Source organism: Protopterus annectens, chromosome 3.part1 (genome assembly GCF_019279795.1).
Source record: "Protopterus annectens isolate FY-2018-M chromosome 3.part1, PAN1.0, whole genome shotgun sequence".
NCBI lineage: Eukaryota > Metazoa > Chordata > Ceratodontiformes > Protopteridae > Protopterus > Protopterus annectens.
In genome coordinates this window covers 535,400,881-535,422,122 of record NC_056732.1, presented here as the reverse complement: position 1 = coordinate 535,422,122, position 21,242 = coordinate 535,400,881, and positions in this window count along the sequence as shown.

The window sequence follows — 21,242 nt, the reverse complement described above, 5'->3', positions numbered from 1 at the left end:
AACACCACTGTCTTTCTAGTTGCCTACCCCTCATGCTAATTTGACCATATATCTCATTTCCTCTCTGCTTTTACTGACTGGTGTGAGTAAGCACAAAATTATCATTTTGTGAAATCACTCCCTTTCAACTATTTAAATGTATTGGCCATCCCACTGTATTCCATAGTACCAGAATACAAAGGTGACCACTCCCTTTCAATCTATGTTGCTGTTTTAAAAATAGTGACTCTCCACTAAAAATAACTTTTAGACAGGTAAAACGTAAGTTACCTACTTTCACATCTAACTCCTCTAGTGCACACTGCAGTGTTTAAACCATTTGTTTTCATCTTACCTTTAAGCATCTATTGCAAGACCACCAGTTACTGGAGAGCCCACATTCTGCCTCTCAGTAGTCATCTTGGGATTAGTGCTTCTGTTTTCGCCTGGTGAGAGAAGGAGTGGAGTTACATTATTTCCTGGAGACTGCTGATCACCAGAAAGCTTAATAACTGCTTTATAGGTGACAGCTTGGAACATGTGCTTATATTCTGATCCTGGTGAGAGTAGGGGCAGAGTGCATTGATTCCTGACTCTTTCTGGTTGGAGAGTTAGTGTCTGTGCTTAACATATCTGATTGGTCTGGTTGCTATTCAAGGCATCTACCACAACAATGCTACAAGCCTGCAGACCCTTGCATCATCTGCGACAAGACTGTGGATCACCAAACAGGCTGTGGCCTGCTTCTCTTCTTGAGATTGGTGCTAACATTTTGCTTCTGGTGAGAGAAGAAGCAAAGGAATATTCTATCCCAGCAGAGTGAATCTGTGCTGAGACCAGCATTAGTAGTAGCCAGGCAGTAGCCATTCATGAGACTCTCCTGTTTTCATTATTCTTGACAAGCTCATTCTTTGTTTTCAGTAAGTACTTGATCTGTTTCTAAGTTCAGAATATCTGCCTAAATACTTCATCCTTAAATTTTCAAAGTCTACGTATTAGTTTCCCCTCAAGTGTTTGGTAGTGCTCTGTACAGACTCAAACACCTTGAGTGACATTTTTTTCTGTAAAAGGAATATATAAGGAAACAGTTCCACTACTTCGTAATAATGACCATCCCTCCTGGAATGTCTAAAGGTCAGTTCCCTGTGCTTTCTCCTATTAACCTTGTCAACTTGGGCATTCTGAGGCAGTGTAGCTACTGCCTCATGTACACAGACAACTCTCTCCTCTTACCTCCCAACACTCAGGCTTGTGAGAGATGCACTTATATATCCAAATTGGAAGCCATGCACTCTCAAGCCAAGACCGGAATAGCTGGTCAAGAGGAGAAGGTCAACGCCTGCACCACACCACATGCAACACATAGCCCTCCAGAACACCAACCATCACAGCTCTCACATAAAAACACAAACCACACACCCACCTTCGCGGAGGCTCTCAATAGAAATCTAGCCAAACAGCAGAGACCTCCATGGCAGAAATGTACTTGACCACAACACAGCACAAACCACAAGACACCTAGCTCACCTACACAGTGTGCCCCTCAACCTAAGCTCCTAAGGCAAAACAGCTTGCCCAATACACTAATCATAGGTGACTCAATAGTGAGGCACATTGATGTCCCACTCACAACACTGAATAAGTAAAAGGTAACAGTCAGCTGCCTATCAGGTGCCAGAATCCGACACATAACACACGCACTCAGGTCACTTCACAACAAGTACAAGTATGTCACTGTCCATGTGGGTGTGAATGACCTGAGATGCACCTCCCTGGACTACATAAAGGGAGACATGGAGGAGCTCTCGGATTATGTGGCCCAGGCAGGTATGACCCTAGCCCTGAGCAGCATCCTACCGTCACCCAGAATGATACCGCAGTACAAGCAGAAAATGATTGACTTCAACAATTGGCTAGGTTTCTGGTGTCATTCTAAGGGGATTCAGTATCTGTCTGCTTAGAATGACATGACTGACAGACCTCGATGCTTTTCCAGAGATGGCCTGCATCTGTCACCCATGGGTTTCCGGATACTGGCTAAGGGTCTTGCCACCCCTATAGTGCCTTTTTTAGGTGATGTTCAAAAGACCAAGTTATCACTGTAACAGCTATAAATAAATGCCATCTGAGGGTCATGCTGCTCATTGCTGGAAGTCTAAATCTCAAGATGCACTTGCTCGAGCACTCCTCAAAATGGAGAACATCAACATTTGCGCTGTAACGGAAACCTGGTTTTAAAGCAGCAGAAAGCACCCATGTACTATCAAGCTATAACTCATTCCACACCTTTTGGCCCCAGAACATAGACTGAAGCTCCAAAGGTGGTGGTGTCTCCATATTCATACTAGCCCAGAATAATGCATCTGAGATACTTCAAGTGCAACTAACATTGGGTAAGATGGCAATTCAGGTCGTAGCCTGCTATAGGTCCCCAACCATGTTCCAAGACTCTCACTCCACATTCCTAAGCACCCTGGAAACTATTAGGGTTCAACCCAACTCTCTCATACTAGGTGACTTCATCTGCCCCTCCATCAACTGGGAAAACGTCTCATGCACCAATATACTGGCCCAACACTTCCTGGAATTCATCAATTCAAGTGCCCTGGACCAGCTCATTCTTACCCCCACTAGAGGAAGCAACATCCTTGACATGGTTATTGCAAACATGGGCAACCGTTGCTCTACACCAATAGTCAATTCCTCCCTGGTTAGATCCAACTACAAACTAATCACCATGGAAATCCACATCTTACCCACACACCCCGCAAAGCTAGCCACCATGAAAAATTTCTCCAAAGCTGACTTTAAGCTCCTAAAAGCAGAGGTGGTTAATTTTACGGCACCCATGTCAATGGAAAATAGATGCATGACTACTGAATCATATACCAATTCACTGTCCAAACACGTACATAAATACATGGAACTAGCCATACTCAACAGGACCAAGGCACTCTCCTTCAAAAAAGGAAGCCAATCTGGTGGTCCCCTGCAATTAATAAACTCTACAACAGAAGGAAGAAACTGTTGCAGAAAAAGTGAAGTCCCAAGACCGGAGAAACTCCCTTATTAGCCTCAACAAAAAATTGAGATCCCTTATCAAAACCTCTAAAGCCAGCTATGAAGACAGAATTGCAGCAGACACTAAAAACAACCACAAAGCCTTCTATAGTTATATCAAGAATATCCCCTGCAATACCCAGGTTTGCTCTGAGTTACTGCTCAATGGCACCTCCTATACTGAGCCAACAGATATTGCCAACATACTGGTCGACAGATTCAGTGCCAACATTACCCGTCTCTCCCCCCAAAGGATCAATCACAATACCAGAGGGATGCCAGACACCCAGCATTACTGCAGCACAGGTTAAAGCTGCATTGTCCAAGGCCAAGAATACAGCTTTCATGGGACTAGACAATATCCCTGGATGTGTTCTACATGAACTACAAAGTGAACTGACACCACGTCTGTGTGCCCTGTTCAATCACAGCCTCACCTCAGGCTTTGTCCCTACTGAATGGTGTACTTCTACAGTCATCCCTCTCCATAAAGGGAGAGGGACTACAGACCCTGGGAATTTTCGCCCCATTAGCTTGATGAGTCTGATATGTAAGGCTATGGAGTGCATCATCATGGACCTAATTAACAAGAATATAGGGACTCTCCAAACTCTAGATCCCATGCAGTTTGGTTTTGTGAAAGGCAGATCATGCCTGCTCAACCTGGTTGACTTCTTTGAGTTAGTCACCAGAGCTGTGGATGAGAGCAAGGCAGTTCATACAGCCTACCTTGATCTGGCCAAGTCCTTTGATACCATTCCCCACTCAGGAATTATTAATAAACTCACCAAACTAGGCATCAACCCCTATATCACTAGGTGGTTTGCAAATTGGCTCACAGACAGAACCCACAGTGTGAAAGTAGCAGACTACAAGTCAGACTGCCGACCAATCACGATTGGAGTCCCACAGGGATCGGTTCTGAGTCCTATCCTGTTTGGCATCTACTTCTCAGAAGTCCAGGCCAACACAGAGGGACTCTGGCTGACCAAGTTCGCAGACGACTGCAAACTGGGAGCCATTATAAACTCCCCAAGCGATGTAGACATCCTACTGAAAAGCCTCACTGAGACCAATGACTGGTGTCGAAACCATGGCCTTAAGCTTAATGTCAAAAAATGAGTCATCATCCCCTTTGGGAAAAACTCAGTTCCCACTAATTACCACATTGATGGGAGTCCATTGAAGACTGAAGGTGTTATAAGAGATCTGGGGACACAGGTTGACAGCAATCTTTCCTTCGACCACCACATTGCCACTGTGGTGAGAAAGTCCTTCTATGTGGCACATCTCATTACCAATGGTTTTGCATCCAAGAAGAAAGAGGTCATCTCTCTCTACTCTTCCCTCATTAGGCCAATCATTGAGTATAATGCCCCATTTGGCATGTAGCTTACTAGACACATGCAACAGCTGGAAAGGCCACAAAAGTACCTCACAAAGAGGATCCTAGGTCTTAAACACTTCCTACATGGACAGACTCAAAAAACTCCAGCTATTCTCTGTCTCATATCGTCTACTAAGAGGTGATCCCTGCTTGACTTACAAAGTCATATCTGACCCAGCTCTGTTAGAAATGCTACATCTCAAAAAATCCCAATCCCTCCACACCACACGCTCCAGAGACCTCACCCTCATTGCCACAATCAATAGAATATGCTGGAGGGACAGGTTCATAACCCAGAGATTGCCCATACCCTGGAATAGACTTCCCATACATGTCAAGCAGAGCACCTCACTGGCCCTCTTCAAGAGAAATCTTGATGAGTGGATGGGAAATAGTTCCCCTTGGGGATCACTCCAGTGGCTCTACTTGAAAGAGGCACTGGGAAATAATGTCAGGCGGCACAATTACACTGGTCTATGGACTAAGCTTGCAAAGGCTCCAGGGCCATTAGCCTAGTACATACCTATGAACCTATGAACCCACAATGTATATGTTTTAATTCAAGTATTGATTTGTGTATTTGCTTGTTTTACTATTTTATTACTTATAAGCTTGCATTGATAAGCTCTGAAATAAATATGAACATAAACCTGAAAGTATAGTAATAATAATAATAATAATAATAATAATACTTATTATTATTATTGTTATTATTATTAATGACCTTCCAGAATACTGAAGTACAAATGGAACCCAGCAGGTCAGGATCTCCATGTGCACACTTGTGCTCTTCACAACTCGACATCTTATGTGGCGGGATGATATGATTATCTTCTGACCTGCCAGTAATACCAAGGGGCTTCTGGTGTCTTCAGGCTCATTTATTTCTAATGAACATTTCAGCAGAAATAAATTCACTGTTAGAGCATGAAGAATGGAATACTAGTTTTACTTGAGATGTAACATGAATCTGTCTCTTTAAAGTGGATTTTATGGGGGGGGGGGTTCTACCTGTAATTGCAAATATGTCTTAGAGAGGATGATTTTGCAAAACACTAGACATCTTTGAGTATGTCACAAAATGTTTTGCTTCAATTTTGATAACTCAAGAAAGATGACAGCAGTGCAGTTTTTAGCAGACATAATGTCTACACTAACAAATGTGCTACTTGTAAATTCCCTTTGCAATCACATAGGGAGTGGTAAGAGGATCCATGTGTTTATGGGGCAGAGCCATGGCAGTGGTTTAAGCACATTTAGCCGAGAGTGTAGGCATTCTCAAATGAGTGCCAAAAACATAATGGTCATGTATTGACACTCTATGAAGACTTCTTAGTATCAGATCAGTAGCCTTCATGCTGTTCAACAGCAGGCCATGGCAAGAGAGTTAACTCATTGCAAGCAGAGGATGTCCTGTTTGTAGTTCCTCTAGCTCAAAGGTGTCCTAGATGCAAGGATTGTACAAAGATACCCAATCATGTTAAAGAGGAGATTGTGGAGGTATCAACATTAGCAGTGGAATTATCAGCTCCCACAGGTAATGCTATTGAATCACAGTCCATAGGAAAAGGCTCAGGTTCAGGAGAAACAGTGGAGGAATATTTAGATGGTTTCCTAGAGGGTCTTTTGGAACAGGGTAGAGTTAAGTTATTTGATTTGTTTACTGAGAAATGATTTCAGGTGGCATATGCTCAGCTTGCAGGAAGGTTTCAGAAGTGCATACATCACCCCAGTAGGTTTCTCAGGGTTTTTGCCTCTTCTCTTAAACAGTCAAGAAAATATATTGATTAAGACAGGAATAAAGTCTAACTGTTTTTCCCGGTGCAGCCGTCATTTATCATATACCATCCTCTATAAGATATAAGATTTTAAAAGGGGAATCTGAAGACAGTTTTGATTTAATAGACAATGAAGGTGTATGATGACTCTTCAATTCTTAGGTTACAGACAACAAGGATCTCACCACAGCTCTAGTGGTATTGGAGAAAAAGCATATGGGGAAAACCAGGTCTTATAACCGGGTTAACTGGGTCTCTAGTTTCATTTGCTTCATGGCCATTATACTATAGAAGGAACCAAAACAGTCAATCACCCTATCTCCCTATTATCTTATTTTAGTACTAACAAAGAAGCTTAGCAATTCAGAGGTGGCCTATCTTGCTTGTGGTATGACCAAAAGTTTAGAAAGTTAAAAATGATTGACCCTTCCATCAGATGGGAAGAGAGGCATGTCGAGATGTGGCCGGGACTTATGGTAGATAACCCAGGCCTTTGGGTTGAGTGCCAAAGATGCCCATATCAGATTTAGAATGTGTTGGGCTTACAATAATGGGACATATACTTAGCCCTGTTGCTGCTTTATGCATGTGTGCTTTCAATATGGTAAAGGCAACCCAGTTTCTAGATTAGATGTGTCCAACCTGTGGCCCACGGGCCACATGCGGCCCTCAGAGCTCTTCCATGCGGCCCTCAACCTCTAACTGCAACATCGATGTACGCATGCCACAAAACACTTTTTTTGTTTTGTGTTTTTTGCTCCCGTGACCTGTAACACTAATGTCAGTGTGCACATGTGCCAAAGCACCCTTCTAGTTTTGTTTTTGAGCCAAAAAGGGTCAGTATGTTTATGCCATTATTTTGCACCGAACAATCCGTGTGTGTTCTCGCTGAAAAGGGACTCATGTATGGATTTGCCGCTGTTGCCTTTGGAAGGGACAGCAATTACCTGTGTTAATAGGTAAGTACGGAGTGAGTGAGTGCATGCATGAAAGCAGAATTGTGTGCGTGAAAGTAGAAGAAGAGTGTGTGTGTGTATATGTGTGTATATGTGTGTATGACCGAGAGAGACACATGCACAAAGAGGCTAACAATGATCAGTCTACCTACTGAACACAAACAAGTTAGCTCACAAATATATCTTACATTAAAAGTACACTTTCATTAAATTGTGGCTTTCCTGACAAGGAAGAGTGTTGTACTGAACATGAACTCATACCTCTTAACTGTATGGATTTTCAAAGAATGTCTGGATTTTTGCCTCATCTTCCAATTTGTCTCTTTTGCTTAGGAAATAAAAGTAGCCATCCAATGTAGTGCAGTCCCAGGGAGCAAGAATGAGACTGCAGCCTAGGGTTAATGGGTCAGTAGTGGACTGACTATGTGGGACTGTAGCATATAAAGTTGTACTGTTTTTTCAGACAAACAAAAAAGCACCTAGTACTGTTTTTTCATTGGTGGGTTCTAAGCAGTGGTAGATTGGACAACAGCAAGCATAGCTTTGGCAGATCATCAATACTGGCAAATCAAGTGGGCACAATGTCATTTTTTAAATGTTGGGGATTTTAGTGTGTATGTTTGTGCTTATGTGTTGGGAGTGCTGCAACAGTAGATGATTATTAAAGACAGAGACTTACGGACTGTGGAGAATGTTTCTTTGTTTCAAAACCTAACACTTGGGTACGCATGCCAGAAGTAGATTTTTTAGGACATAGCTTCTTGCCATTTACAATGGATGGATATTTACATTTAATGGACAATGCATTAGCGTGGGCCTGTGGGGTTCTGAAGGATGCCAAGTCTACCACTGCCAATGTCTTGTAAAGTGACCTGGAAATGGATATTGGGATGTTACTGAAAAATTATAGTAAGTGGGCTTAGAAATATAGTTTAATTAAACAAAGTGTACTTTCAATTTACAGGCCATAATTTAATTTATTTCAGGTAGTCCAGATACTGCTAGATTGTATACCATTAGACTTAATTAGGGAGAGCTGTCATTCTGGGGAAACAAGCAGCCCTAGTTTCAGTGAAAGCTCTGTGGTTGCTTGCAGGTAGGAAGTTGCAGGATGTTGATGCAATGTGTTTTATTTATTATTTTTAATGCATTTGTCATTTCAAAGCATGGTTTTCTTTGATGCAAAAGAAGGCAGGACTGAATGAGCCATATAATGTTTAACTGACAATAATGGGATAGAAAGATTATAAGTGATGTATAATGTTTGCAGCTATAGTTGTTTCAATGGTGTCTGTGATGCATAGCTATTTTTGGGCCTATGTCCCACTTTTATTTTTCGTTTTGTCCATATTTCTTGCTCTAAGGTTGAGAGGTATGGTTCCATACTAAATCAGAATTTGTATTTACCTTGGAAGACATTTCGGCATAATTATGAAAAACAGAGCCTTTTTAATATCTCTGCTTATTTCCAATGTAAACTGCCATGTAACCTTGCAAATAACCTTCTTATTAAGCTACTTTACTTCTTTTGGAATTGACAGGTATGATTCATCTGTTCCGACATAAGCATAGAGTGCAAATGTGACTTTGATTTCTTGGAGCACTCTGTGGTTTACATAATCACAATAACTTTTCTGTGTTTCTGGGTGTGTAATCAATTTAACAGTTTTAAAGATGTTTTCCAAAAATAAATAAATATATAATAAATAAATAATCCTCTCTACTCTTTGAGCTATTGACAAAGTCTGGGAATTTTTTTTTTCAAAAGTGAAGGTCAGCATTACAGTTCAGTAAACTGTCAGTCTGTGAGTAACTTCTGCACAAATTAAAATGTCTGAATGTCAAATGGCTTTAGATTGGAGGGAAGTTTATTTTTATTTATTTTATTTTACATTTGTTTACCGGGAAAGTCCTGACTGGACACAGGTCCATTTTCAGCAGAGGCCCGGGGAGAAAAGCTCCAAAAATAACACAAAACAATATAATACAATACATGAGAGAGAGAGAGAGACAGCAAATTATGGACGTAGTACTCATACAATATGGCAGAGATTACATCTCGTAACAGTGAGAATCACTGAGGTACAGAATAAAATTAAAAACTTTTTTTTTACAGTTATAATTACAGCAAGGCAAATATCAACGAGTTAAGTTTTTAAGAGAAAGCTGTTTGTACATAGCTGAAGCTCTGAAACAATATTTTGGTATGGATTAACCTGGGGATTGACACAAGTTATATGTTTACACCAGTATGTAGCATTATAGTTTATGGTTTTCTTATTGATTTACTTTTTGTCGAGCAGTTGTTTGTTGATTTATTGATGGTCCTTTTGGTGGTGGGAAATTACATGGATGAATTCATCTCTATTATGATTTTTTTTTCAGATATTTTGACTTCCAGACAATTTCATTCAGTGAGTGGGTGTCATGTGATAACTGAGGTTGCACATTTTACAAGTAGGGGCTTTTTGTGTGTGTGTGTGTGTGTGTGTGTGTGTGTGTGTGTGTGTGTGTGTGTGTGTGTGTGTGTGTGTGTGTGTGTAAGAAAGAGAGATTTAATATGTATACTGAATATAATTTTGCAAATGGAATTCTTAGTTAAACATGCCCCTCTTCTTGGGCAACTAGACTTGAGTAACCAATGTTAGATCTTAGCCATCCAGCTGGGAAAGGTTAGTAAGCGGATTTTCCATCTAGTTTGATGAAGGCTATGCTACTTACCCAAGGACTACATTTATGGCTAGCCATCCAGCCATCGTGTTGCTGAACTACATTATTTGATAATGAGAGGAGCTTTTTACAGAAGCTGAAGGTTTTTGTGTCAAGAACCTGTCCATAAAAAGTGGCTTGTTTATGTTGCAGTGAAGACTGTGGTCTTTGTAGTGAGCGTTTTAAGTATAACCAGTATTTCTGAGGTAGAGGAATTCTCTTAAGGCAGGATCTTTCTTAGCCTGGAAAGCAAGCCAATGATGAAATTTGTAGGGGCCAGTGAGAGACAGAGGAAAGCAAGAAGCTTTTTGGTCTGTTTGGATAACTAAGTGAACTTAGTCCTTTGACCTTTTTTGTCAGAAATGGTTGTAGTCTTTCTTTTGGCAGGGTGTTTTGCTGAGGCACATGCCAAAAGGGGCACTGCACTCAATAATGGCTCTTATAAAGGAAGAATACAGGGATGTTATGACCTCCTTGTCCCTGGATGAGATACCCTTACTAATGAAGTGGGCCATGTAAAAAGCTTTCCTTACAACGGAGACAACGTGGTGGTCAAAAGTCAGGTTTCTATCAACCTGGGTGCCCAAATACCATACGACTTATTGCATGCTTACAACATTGTTATTAATGTGATAATTTGTGGGGACATCACTCTCCTCAAAGGGGATGATGATGCATTTTTTGGCATTTTAGCTTGAGGCCATATTTCTCGCACAAGTTATTTGTTTGGGTGAGACCTTCTTGTAGCTTATTCAGAATTGTTTTATTAAGTCAGTAATGTGAATTCTTTACTTTATTGCAAATTTGTTGGGTTATTTTTGTGGATTATAGTATTGTAAGACTGCTGATGTTGACATTTTACGTAGTTGGACTGCTGGAATGGTTTTCCCAGTGAAAAATGCTAGTGCTGTAGTGAATATCTGTTTATTTGTAAAATATATATATATATATATATATATATATATATATATATATATATATATATATTAACTAAGATGTTAGAGTTAACTGTGAGATTAGAGAATTAGAATTACAATGAGAATTAGAATTTTAAGGCAAATATTAGGCATTTATTACATTTATTCATTGTTCAAATGCACCTACAGTACAGCCAGGAGGTCGACTGTGGTCTTCCGGAGCAACGAAAAAGTTAACTGTATGATATATTTTATATGCGGCCCAAAGAGCATTTCTGTTCACTCAGTGCGGCCCCAGCAAACCAAAAGGTTGGACACCCCTGTCTAGATGTTGGCCTAGGGAGCTGTATGCATCAGATAAGATCTCCCTTTATTCTGAATCTGCTTTTGCTGTAGATAAATCAGATATGGAGGCTGATTGTGGTGTTTCCTTTCAAGATCAGTAGGGAGGATCTAACTTTTCATGTCCTTCATGGTAGATAAGCCCTGTGCATTCTTGATAAAAGTGGAAGTTGCTGTCACTACTTTAGCAGACAATGCCGACAGTTAGACTCTACATTTTCCTCTCAAAGAGGGATCCATACCAAAGTATCAGCAATGCTCCAACCTTCATTCCATTACAGGCAAACCAGAAGCACTCAAGGAACTCATTAAAAATGAAGTATCAGATAGCAGGTGCTTGGTCCATCAAGTGACCCCCTGAGATTGATACTAAAAATATGCCTGGGTAGTTCAGGGTTATCTGCCATCTTTCTTTTTCAGCAGGATCCTTGGTTAATGACAGTATCAGTAAATCTGATTCTAAAGTGAAGAATTCTTCCTCAGAGGATGCCATCAATATCAGATATAAATGTTCTGATCCTTGGCTTGCAAAGGTAGACATACAGTCTGTCTTTCACCTGCTACCTATCAGACAGGAGCACTGGCCCCTTTTAAGGATATGCATTGACCGCATGTTTTACTTTGACATAGCAGTACCTGTGGGGTGTTCTATAGCCTGCTCCACCTTTGAGAAGTTTAGTTCAGCCCTTCATTGGGCATGGCAACAAAGAGGCCCAGCACAGTTAGCTGGATGACTTTTTGATTGTTGGTAATGCACCTTGAAGGTACACTAGAATTTTATATATATATATATATATATATATATATATATATATATATATTTTTTTTTTTTTTTTTTTTTTCATTTATGTCAAGAGTTAGCAGTCTCCTGTTGAAAAGCAAGGAGGAATATACAGCAAGATCATTGTTTTTTTTTTTTTTTTTTTTTTTCTGAGTCTGGATGTGGAAGTTGCTACATCTACTTTCAGGCTGCCTCTCACTAAACAGAATAAGTTATGGAGTACATAGACAATTTTCTGACAGAGAAGAAAGTCAGAGATTTCCATGTCATGTGACTACTGGTGCTGTTTAATTTTGCATGCAGATCAGTAACCCCAAGCTGAGCCCTCATTTGCTCACTGGCAAACCTCCTCAAGAGTGGGAGACTGAAGCACAACTGGGTGCAAGTCACAAACCAGGTAAAAGAGGACCTCCATATTTGGCACATTTTTTTCCAACAATTACAATAGCACTGTTTATTGGCAGAATGACAAGGTTTCTTCTTCAGGGTTACATCTGTTCACTGATGCCGCTGGGGGGAGTTCCAGGGACATTGATTTTCCTCCCCTGGCCTACTTCTTGGCACCCCAATGTTCTGAAACATATTGCATTTCTAGAACTCGTGCCCATTTAGGTAGCTGCAGTTCTTTTGCAGGAACAGTTTCAGTAAAGCAGAATAATATGTTAATTGGATAATCAGGCAGTAGTTCAGGTACTTTCCAAAAGAATCCTCAAGTCCAGTTCAGTGCAGTCTTTCTTACATCAGCACACCCTTCACAGTTTGAATATTATTTTGCCTTTTAAGGTGTTTTACATCCTGCGTGAAACCAATATAGTAGCTAATTGTCTTTCTTATTTGCAAATCAATAGATTCAGAACATTGGTGCCAGAAGTTCAGGACTTACTCACAACTATTCTACAGTTTTAGGAATGGTTGGTGAACTATACCTACTTTGGTATCACAGTCATGTTCACTCAGCACAAAGAAGGCTCACAGATCTTTGCTTCAGTCCTATTTTCAATTCACTAGAGGAGTATTCACAGAGAGAAAACTATGGTCCCCCCCCCCCTGCATATATGCCAGTTTTATGTCAAGAGATGTTATCACAGGGAATCTGCCAAGATTCTCCATATTCATTTGTCAGTCCTTAGTCATGGAGCCAAGCTTTCCAATTTAACATATTATACAAAGTTCCAGTTGGTTTCCAGAACAGCATTAGGTTGGTCCGGGTTTATAGGATAGGTCAACGATGGGAGGTATCCCACTGATTAAAATTTTCTTTCATGCCTTCTTGAAGGTATCCACAAATTAATGACAGATTACCTCACTTATGTCTTTTATGCAGACTTTGTTACCTGAATGTACTGGGGGGGGCTTTCTGAGTTTGAGAACTATTTTGCGAGCTTACCTGTGGGAAAGTTTTGTTTATGACCATTCTGTATCTATTTGGTTAAAACCACTCAAAACCCGATCAGATGTGAAAAGGTCGACTAGTCAAAATGGGATGGTACCTTTCCAATCGTTTATGTCCTGTTTGCTGGGCGAAAACTCTACTCATCCTCAACACCTCTAATTCTTTTATTGAACTGGTTTTCAAAGACCCTCATGACAAGCTTTTTCCCCACTACTTTGTTTACGTAAGTATATACAGAGGCAGATGAAATGCTCCCATGAGAATAAGAGCCAAAATGGGACTTAGGTTAGACAATGCCACTGGAGTATGGTTGGTACATCACTTGAATAGGGTGGTCCAAATGTATGAAGTTGGTACTAGTGACTAACATGTTTATAGTCGTGGTATATTTTCAAGAAAAAGTCACAATGGCTATTCTTTGATCTGTTTTATTATAAGCAGATCATATACAAATTTCCTTTGCAGTCAAGGAGGGAGTTGTAAGAGGGTCCACATATTTAGGGAATGGGACTGCAGCAGCAGCTTAAGCATATTCATCTGAAATCATTGTCATTCTTGGCTGAATGACTGGAACATCACCCTCCCTCCCATCATCATTACATATTTTGGGGCCATTGTGGGGTGGAGTACCCCCCCCCTTTTTGGATACCCTCTCTTTACTGGTCCTTTCTGACTGTGTTAAAATTTAAGGGAGTGTGAATGGTGGCAGACACTCTGCTTCCAAGTGGCCAAGCACCAAAACAGTGCTTCGGTTGGACAATGCCACTAGAGGGCAGTTGGTATACCTACCTGGAAAGGGTGGTCCAAATATTTCAAGTCGGTTACTCTGTCATTGCATGAATTATTGGTGACATGCATATAGTTATAGTTTTATGTTTCATACAAGGCTGCAGCAAATGTTCCAGTTTGGTCTGTTTGTTATTAGTGGGTCAGGTACCAAAACTAGCTGAAATGTCGTGATTTCTTTATGCCTGGTAACAAGAAAAGAACATGGATACTCCTTTGCTACTAAGGTCTATAGCCACATGACTACTCATATCTAATTTGTCTTATGATGTTATTATATGTAAATACTTCATATGGTGAATGGACTTATGCTGTACCATAATTCGCTGCAGTCTTGCTTTTAGTTGAGATTGCAATATCGTATTTCCCATCCATATATAGCAACTATTTAACTTAAAAGATCTACATGGAAAATTTCTTATGAATGATAAATTGGCAACATAACTGAATGTTTCTGAAACACATTCTCACTGATATCATAGCAAGATCTATCACCCATCACTAAAGCATGTTATGCTATTTTACATGTGTTCTTGGTACTGACAGAACTGAACATCTCAAAATGACCACTTCTGCTAGCATTAGCCCCCCCCCCCCCCCCCCATCAACTATTATATTAAATGTCTGGAATGTGTAGGTAACAAACATTATACATTAATTTGTACATTTAAAACAGTTTTATCTAATTCATTCCTTCCTTCCCTCTCTCTCTCTCTCTCTCCCTCCCTCTCTCTCTCGCAGGGTGCAAGAAGGTTACAGGGCTCACTGGAAACTTAAGTTTACACACAGCAGGCCCATCCAAATAGGCAGTCTGAGTCCATTCAATCCATCCACCATTTAATTAGGATAAACCATGTACCACCTCTGGCCTTGTGCTTTAAGTTCACTGGAAACTTAAGTATACACACAGCAGTCTTATCCAAATAGGCAGTCTGAGTCCATTCAATCCATCCACCATTTAATTAGGATAAACCATGTACCACCTCTGGCCTTGTGCTTTAAGTTCACTGGAAACTTAAGTATACACACAGCAGTCTCATCCAAATAGGCAGTCTGAGTCCATTCAATCCAACCACCATTTAATTTGGACAAACTGTGTACCACCTCTGGCTTTGTGCTTTAAGTAAGTGTTTGGGGCATCCAGTCTTCTACTTATATTTTAGCTTGCATAGTGACTAGTCTGAAAACAAGTAGCTTCACTGTCCTAGTTTGTAAGCAGTAGCCTTATAGCATTAAACCCTCCTCCACTGATATCCTGTTGGTCAGCTTTTACTCTCTCCTTCCTAAAGGACACTGACATTTTACTCCTACTACTCAGACTACGTTCTTTCTCTTATGGTTTTCTTCACTTCTTCTAGAATTGTTACTCACATTATTGATATCTTCCTGTCTTTCTTTAGTGGAACTGCATGCATACAAGGAAATCACCCTTGGTCTCCCCCCTTCCTTTCTTATTTCACCTTGCCTGAGACAGTTACTAAGCCAATTTCAGTTCTGAGCTAGCATTTGTCCACAGTCAACATTGACTCAGTGCATTCAACCATCTCTTTAGTGTATTTTTATTTTTCAACAGAAGTGTCCCTGCAAGCAATTAGATATGTATGTAACAGTGAAGTCTACAGTTTGAACACCAGTCTGTGGCCTATATTTGCATGTAAATTATAAATATTATGCAGCCTAAAACAAAAAACTTTGTCCACTATAATAGCTCCATTTTCTTAGACCACAGCAGTCACATTGGTATTTTCCTCTTTAACTATATTTATTCATTGTTTTTAGTAGTCCAATGTCTCCCTTCCTCAAGTTTATTTCTCTTCTTGTGTAACCACTTATAAGTTCTCAACCAGTACTTTTCCAGAGCTGAACTACTGCATTTTGACTTACTTTTTCTCATTATTTTGCTGGTCTGTGCAGGCTGAGGTAGGCTTTTGGACTTTGCATTTAAAATTCCATAGAAACCTCCTTACATTACACAGTTGTTCAAACAGTCAAGTGTAATTTTTTACTGTTATTACCATTAGTCAGATCAAGGTGATTTTGGATTAACTCTCCTTCTAAAACTGTGTCCTATTGAAATAAAATCAAGTCATTCATCTACTTGCACAGAGGCCTTTTAAACTGCATTTACTTATGTCTCAGCAGATTTGTGGCTGTTAACATTAAGTCACTGATTGTTTTTTCTGTCTCTTGACAAGTTTCACCCTCGCTAATGCTCAGGCTGCCTCTGCTGCCCTATCCTACCCCTAAACCTCACCCACCCCCTCTTACTCTACATTTATACTTCCATAGCACCACCCACATATTCCTCTAACCAATGCCATCAGTTCCGTCCAGTAGGAAAACAATCAGTACAATTAGTCCCAATAGTAGCACCCACTCTACTTTACCACCCAAAATCTCTCTCAAATTGTTTTAATCCTTGCCTCCTATAACAGATTACCTCTCTAGAACCAATCCTCTACCATCCTAACATTTTATTATCCGAATTTACAACAAAGATAAATTCTAAGTTAAATGAGATGCCCCTAAATCATTATTTTACTATTTCTCCTTACTCTGCTAGCCTTCATCACCAATTGTCAAATCCACCTTCTTCAAATACTTAGGACTTCAAGCAATCCTCATAAAGAATATCAATATCTACCCAGCCTGTCTTTCTCCATAACACCCTATCTCTACAAGCAAACCATCTCTGATTTATTTTTCTATAAATATCTTAAAACTATGCATCAACATTTATGATCAAATATCAAACCTAGACCAAGATATAATGGGCCACACTCTTCACACTATAAAATATCAGTTCAAAAATTAGTGGAGATATTCACCCAAACCCTGGTTCCACTGTTCATGAAATCATCACTTCCAACCCCAAAATAAACCAGTCACCTAATACATCTCAGCAAAAAAAAAAAACAGAATACAAACTCCTTACTAAATATGATTCTAAGTGGTATGTGCAATAAAATCAATGCTTATCTTGCCACATACACTCCTAATGTAGTCATAGCTACTGAAACCTGGTTAGAAAAAAAGAAATAATGGATAATGAGATCACCCCCCCCCCCAGGATGCAATATACCCAAGCACAGTAGACAAAACAAGCATGCAGGTGGTGTAGCAATCATCTATATAAATCCCCTTATTATTACTTTACTTCCACAGGAAATACCCAAATTTAACAATGCTGAACTATTAATAACACTCTTAAAAATCAACAATAGGAAAACTATATGTTTAACAGGAATTTATATACCACCATGGAATAATGTTTATGCTGCCAAAAACATCCTGAATTGGCTATCCCAACAAATTAATCCTGAAACCATAATACCTGAAGAGTTAAATATAGACTGGCAATTTATAAATTCCACTACCCCCAGTGAATCTATAAACTTGTACGACTTCAGACAATTAATAACCATACCTACTAAAATCAATAAAACTTCAGGGAGACACTCAGCATTAGATTGGATTCTCACAAACAAACTGACAAAAGTAGGCTGCCTCTCAGATAGCATAAGGTACCACAGACCAACATATGCAATTAGAAATCACCATAACCAAGATAAACATATTATCTATAAACAAATATGAAATACAACTAATTTCAGCAAAGACATTTTCAATGAAACACTAAAAAAACTGGAATACACTTAAAACAACGACATTAGATACTGCTGTAGAACATTTTAATAATGTATTCATACAGACCTTAAATAATCTAGCATCAGTAAATAATAAAAGAGTAAAGTCCAACACCACAACATGGCTGACAAAGAAAACAAAAAAATCATGATAAAAAAGGGATAAAGCCTAGAAAAATTGGTATAAAAATAGACCTTAAAATACCTTTCAGCAATTTAGACATCTTAGAAACCTTGCAAAACTCCATGTCAACAGGATAAGTGAACATACTATATCAACCTAGAAGACAAACATAAACAACCCAAAACTTTTTTGGTCATCACTAAATAAACTGTTCCACCCTGGTAAGACCACTAGTCCCTCTCCAAAACAGACTCTGTCCCCACACAATTTAATTTTATCCCCACACAGTTTCATTTCAATGTTATACACAGCACAGCTACTGCCCTATTACATTTTACCAGCATATTAAACTGACCCAGAAATTATTGCCTGCTTGTGTCTACCATGTTCTCAGACTTGTCAAAGGCAGTTGATACTGTCTCACACCAGTAACTGCTTGTTTGACTCTCCTCAATAGGATTTTCACAATGCTCATTCTTGTGGTTCCTTAGTTACCTATCTGGAAGGCAACAAGCAGTTAAATGGCAAAAATCCTACTCATCTTTTCAACCAGTTACTACAGATGTCCCTCAGGGATCTATGCTGGGTCCTCTACCATTTTAATATATTTATTAATGACCTCCACTCACCATGCTAGTTTAGCTCATTATGCAAATGACTCAACATTAATATGTGTCGCCTCAACAATAAATAAGCTCCAAGACATTACCCAAAAATCTTTCTCCTCTTTCGAAACTTGGCTCAAAGAATCAAACCTCCTACTTAACTCCATGAAAACATAATTAATACTTTTCATCTCAAAAAGGTGCCAAAATCAAAAGCAATCTTTTACCATAAAGTCAGTAAATAATACTGTCATTGAAACTGTAACTCACAGTAAACTTCTAGGTGTTATAATAGACAATCTCAAATATAACCACCATATACCACACACCATTAAATTTACACACCAGAAACTAGGCTTCCTTTATAAGATCAATGAATTCCTTACAGAATACTACAAGAAAAACTATGGCCACCACCTTCTTATTGCTGACTCTCTTATATGCCACTCCTATCCTAACAAATTAAACAATAATTAAAGAAAGAAACTTGCCTCCTGCTACAATAAAATAGCTAAATTTGCCACCAGTCTCTCTCATAGGACCCATTATTGTCTTAGCTTAAAGCAATTAAACTGCTTGAATTGCACAACTGTCTAACATTTTCACAACTAACTATAGTACACAAACTCATCATCCAGAACAAATGACTGGTATTACAAAACGTATTACTAGCCTACTGTCCAGCAAGGGACCTCCATTCTAGTAACAAATTCTTACTACTAACAAATAGGTCAAATAATGTTGTACGAGACTTGCCCTACTCCTAATGCATTGCTAAACTCTGGACTAGTATCCCCACACAAGTAAAATTCTCCTACAAACTCAATGCTTTTTAACTACTGCTTAAACATCATCTTAAGGTCTTGTACATGCTCACCACAAGGGTAAAACTTTACAGGTGGAGCTGTTTCTTTGCCTCAATTGTCCATAGAATACAATAGATAACGCCAATACCTTTTAAATTTTACACTAACTAGTGTTCTCAAAGTGTTGCAGTGTATTGAGCCTGATCCACTTTGTGTAACTGGGTATATAGCTCTGGAATTCCTCGTTTGCCTACACAGCAAGAGTAATTCTGGAAGCGTTCGTTCAGAATCAGGTGCCATATAACCATGTGGTGTAGTTTACTACCTTAAGCATAAGTTAGCACACTTCTCCTTGTGGTAGTGTGCTACCTTAAGTATAATTTGTTTTAGAATCCAGTGCACCTTGGATACGCACATATAGTTTGCATACAGTAACTATATATCATCTGCCACCAGCTCCTTTCCTCATTCACCAGGTCTACCTGACCTGTCTTAGCCTCCCCAGGCTCATCCTGATCCACGCTTGGGGCAGGTAGGGAGACTGAGGATGCTGGGGCAGCATCCTGCTGTTGTTGCTTCTGGGGAGTGAGCACTTACTCCCATGCCCCTTGTGGCAGCTTTGTGAACTCTGCAATCACTGCCTTCAGAAGATGCATGTATATTTATGGACATGTGACTATGCAGCACGGAGCCTGCCAGGCTCATAATGTTGCTTTATTGCAGTGAGCCTAGGCTGCCTCCTTCCTCCCATGATAGGTGAGCCAACATCAGCTACTCTTTCCCATCCTCCCCTGCAGCTCCTGCTGTGTCAGTGCTGCTAATCAAACACTTATTATCTGGGGAGCAGTAAGGGCTTTGTCCTTCTGCACCACAAGAAATCCTACAATAACTATATTTGGCACTAATAATAGTTAAAAACTCTGTTAAAGTTTGTAAGCATTCCTGTTAGAAATCTTAAAAAGTAAGGCTATATTAGTGATTAAGATATGTCATTCTGATGATTCCCAGCAGACCAGCAAGCAAAATTTAAATACAGAAATTTAAATGTTATTTAATCTTGAAGTTAAACTGCATATCTAAGTGATACTGAATAAGAAGTGTGTCTTGTTAACAGTACAATGAAAGGAAATATTATGTTTTATTTTGTGTAACAAGGCAAGTCGATTTGATTTCAGATATGCATATTCTGAAGACAAGAAAAGCTGTTCAAAAACTATAAGCAATCCATTTTATTATGTCATTCTTTGTTATATTATAGTAATGGAAAATGTTGCACATGACACTTTGCTGTTCTTTTGCTGGAAACAGAAAGATGATCTAACTGTGTTATTGTACTGTACCTCAATTTTATGGAGCTCTGGGTCAATATATTTTTCAAAACCATTACTCGGTAATTCATTTTAGCCAAACAGCTGTGGGAGTTGCAAAGCGACAAATAAGAATGCACTGACATTTAATAGGATACAGCTTTCAGTGCACTTTTATCATGTTTATCTAAATTGCCGAACTCTGGTTCCTAAAAAAATGACCCTAAAGTAGACTGCAGCAAATATAAGGCTTCTAGAGACTCCAAGGGATTTCTCAAGCAGCACAATCAAATACAAAGTAAACAACATAGGTTTGAGAAGAATCAAGATTGTACACACTGCTCTGACAGCGTTAATACCAGTGCTCCAAATGTCATGGATAGAGTAAATTTAGAGGAGATGCCTTTTCAAACTTTATTAAAGCATTTAATCAGCTCAGCCAGTCTGCATTGTGACAAATTAAAGCTCTGGTATCTTGAACAACAGAAAGATAGTGACAGATTACTGGTTCTCATTCTATACAAAAGACGTTCCTCTTAATGTAACATTTTGAGGTAACTACTGTGGCTGTTTCTCCAGCATTGAATATACTTTCATTTGATACCATGAAATGCCATCACCTTCTGGTACAGGCTATTAATATAATTATTAACAAATGACATAAT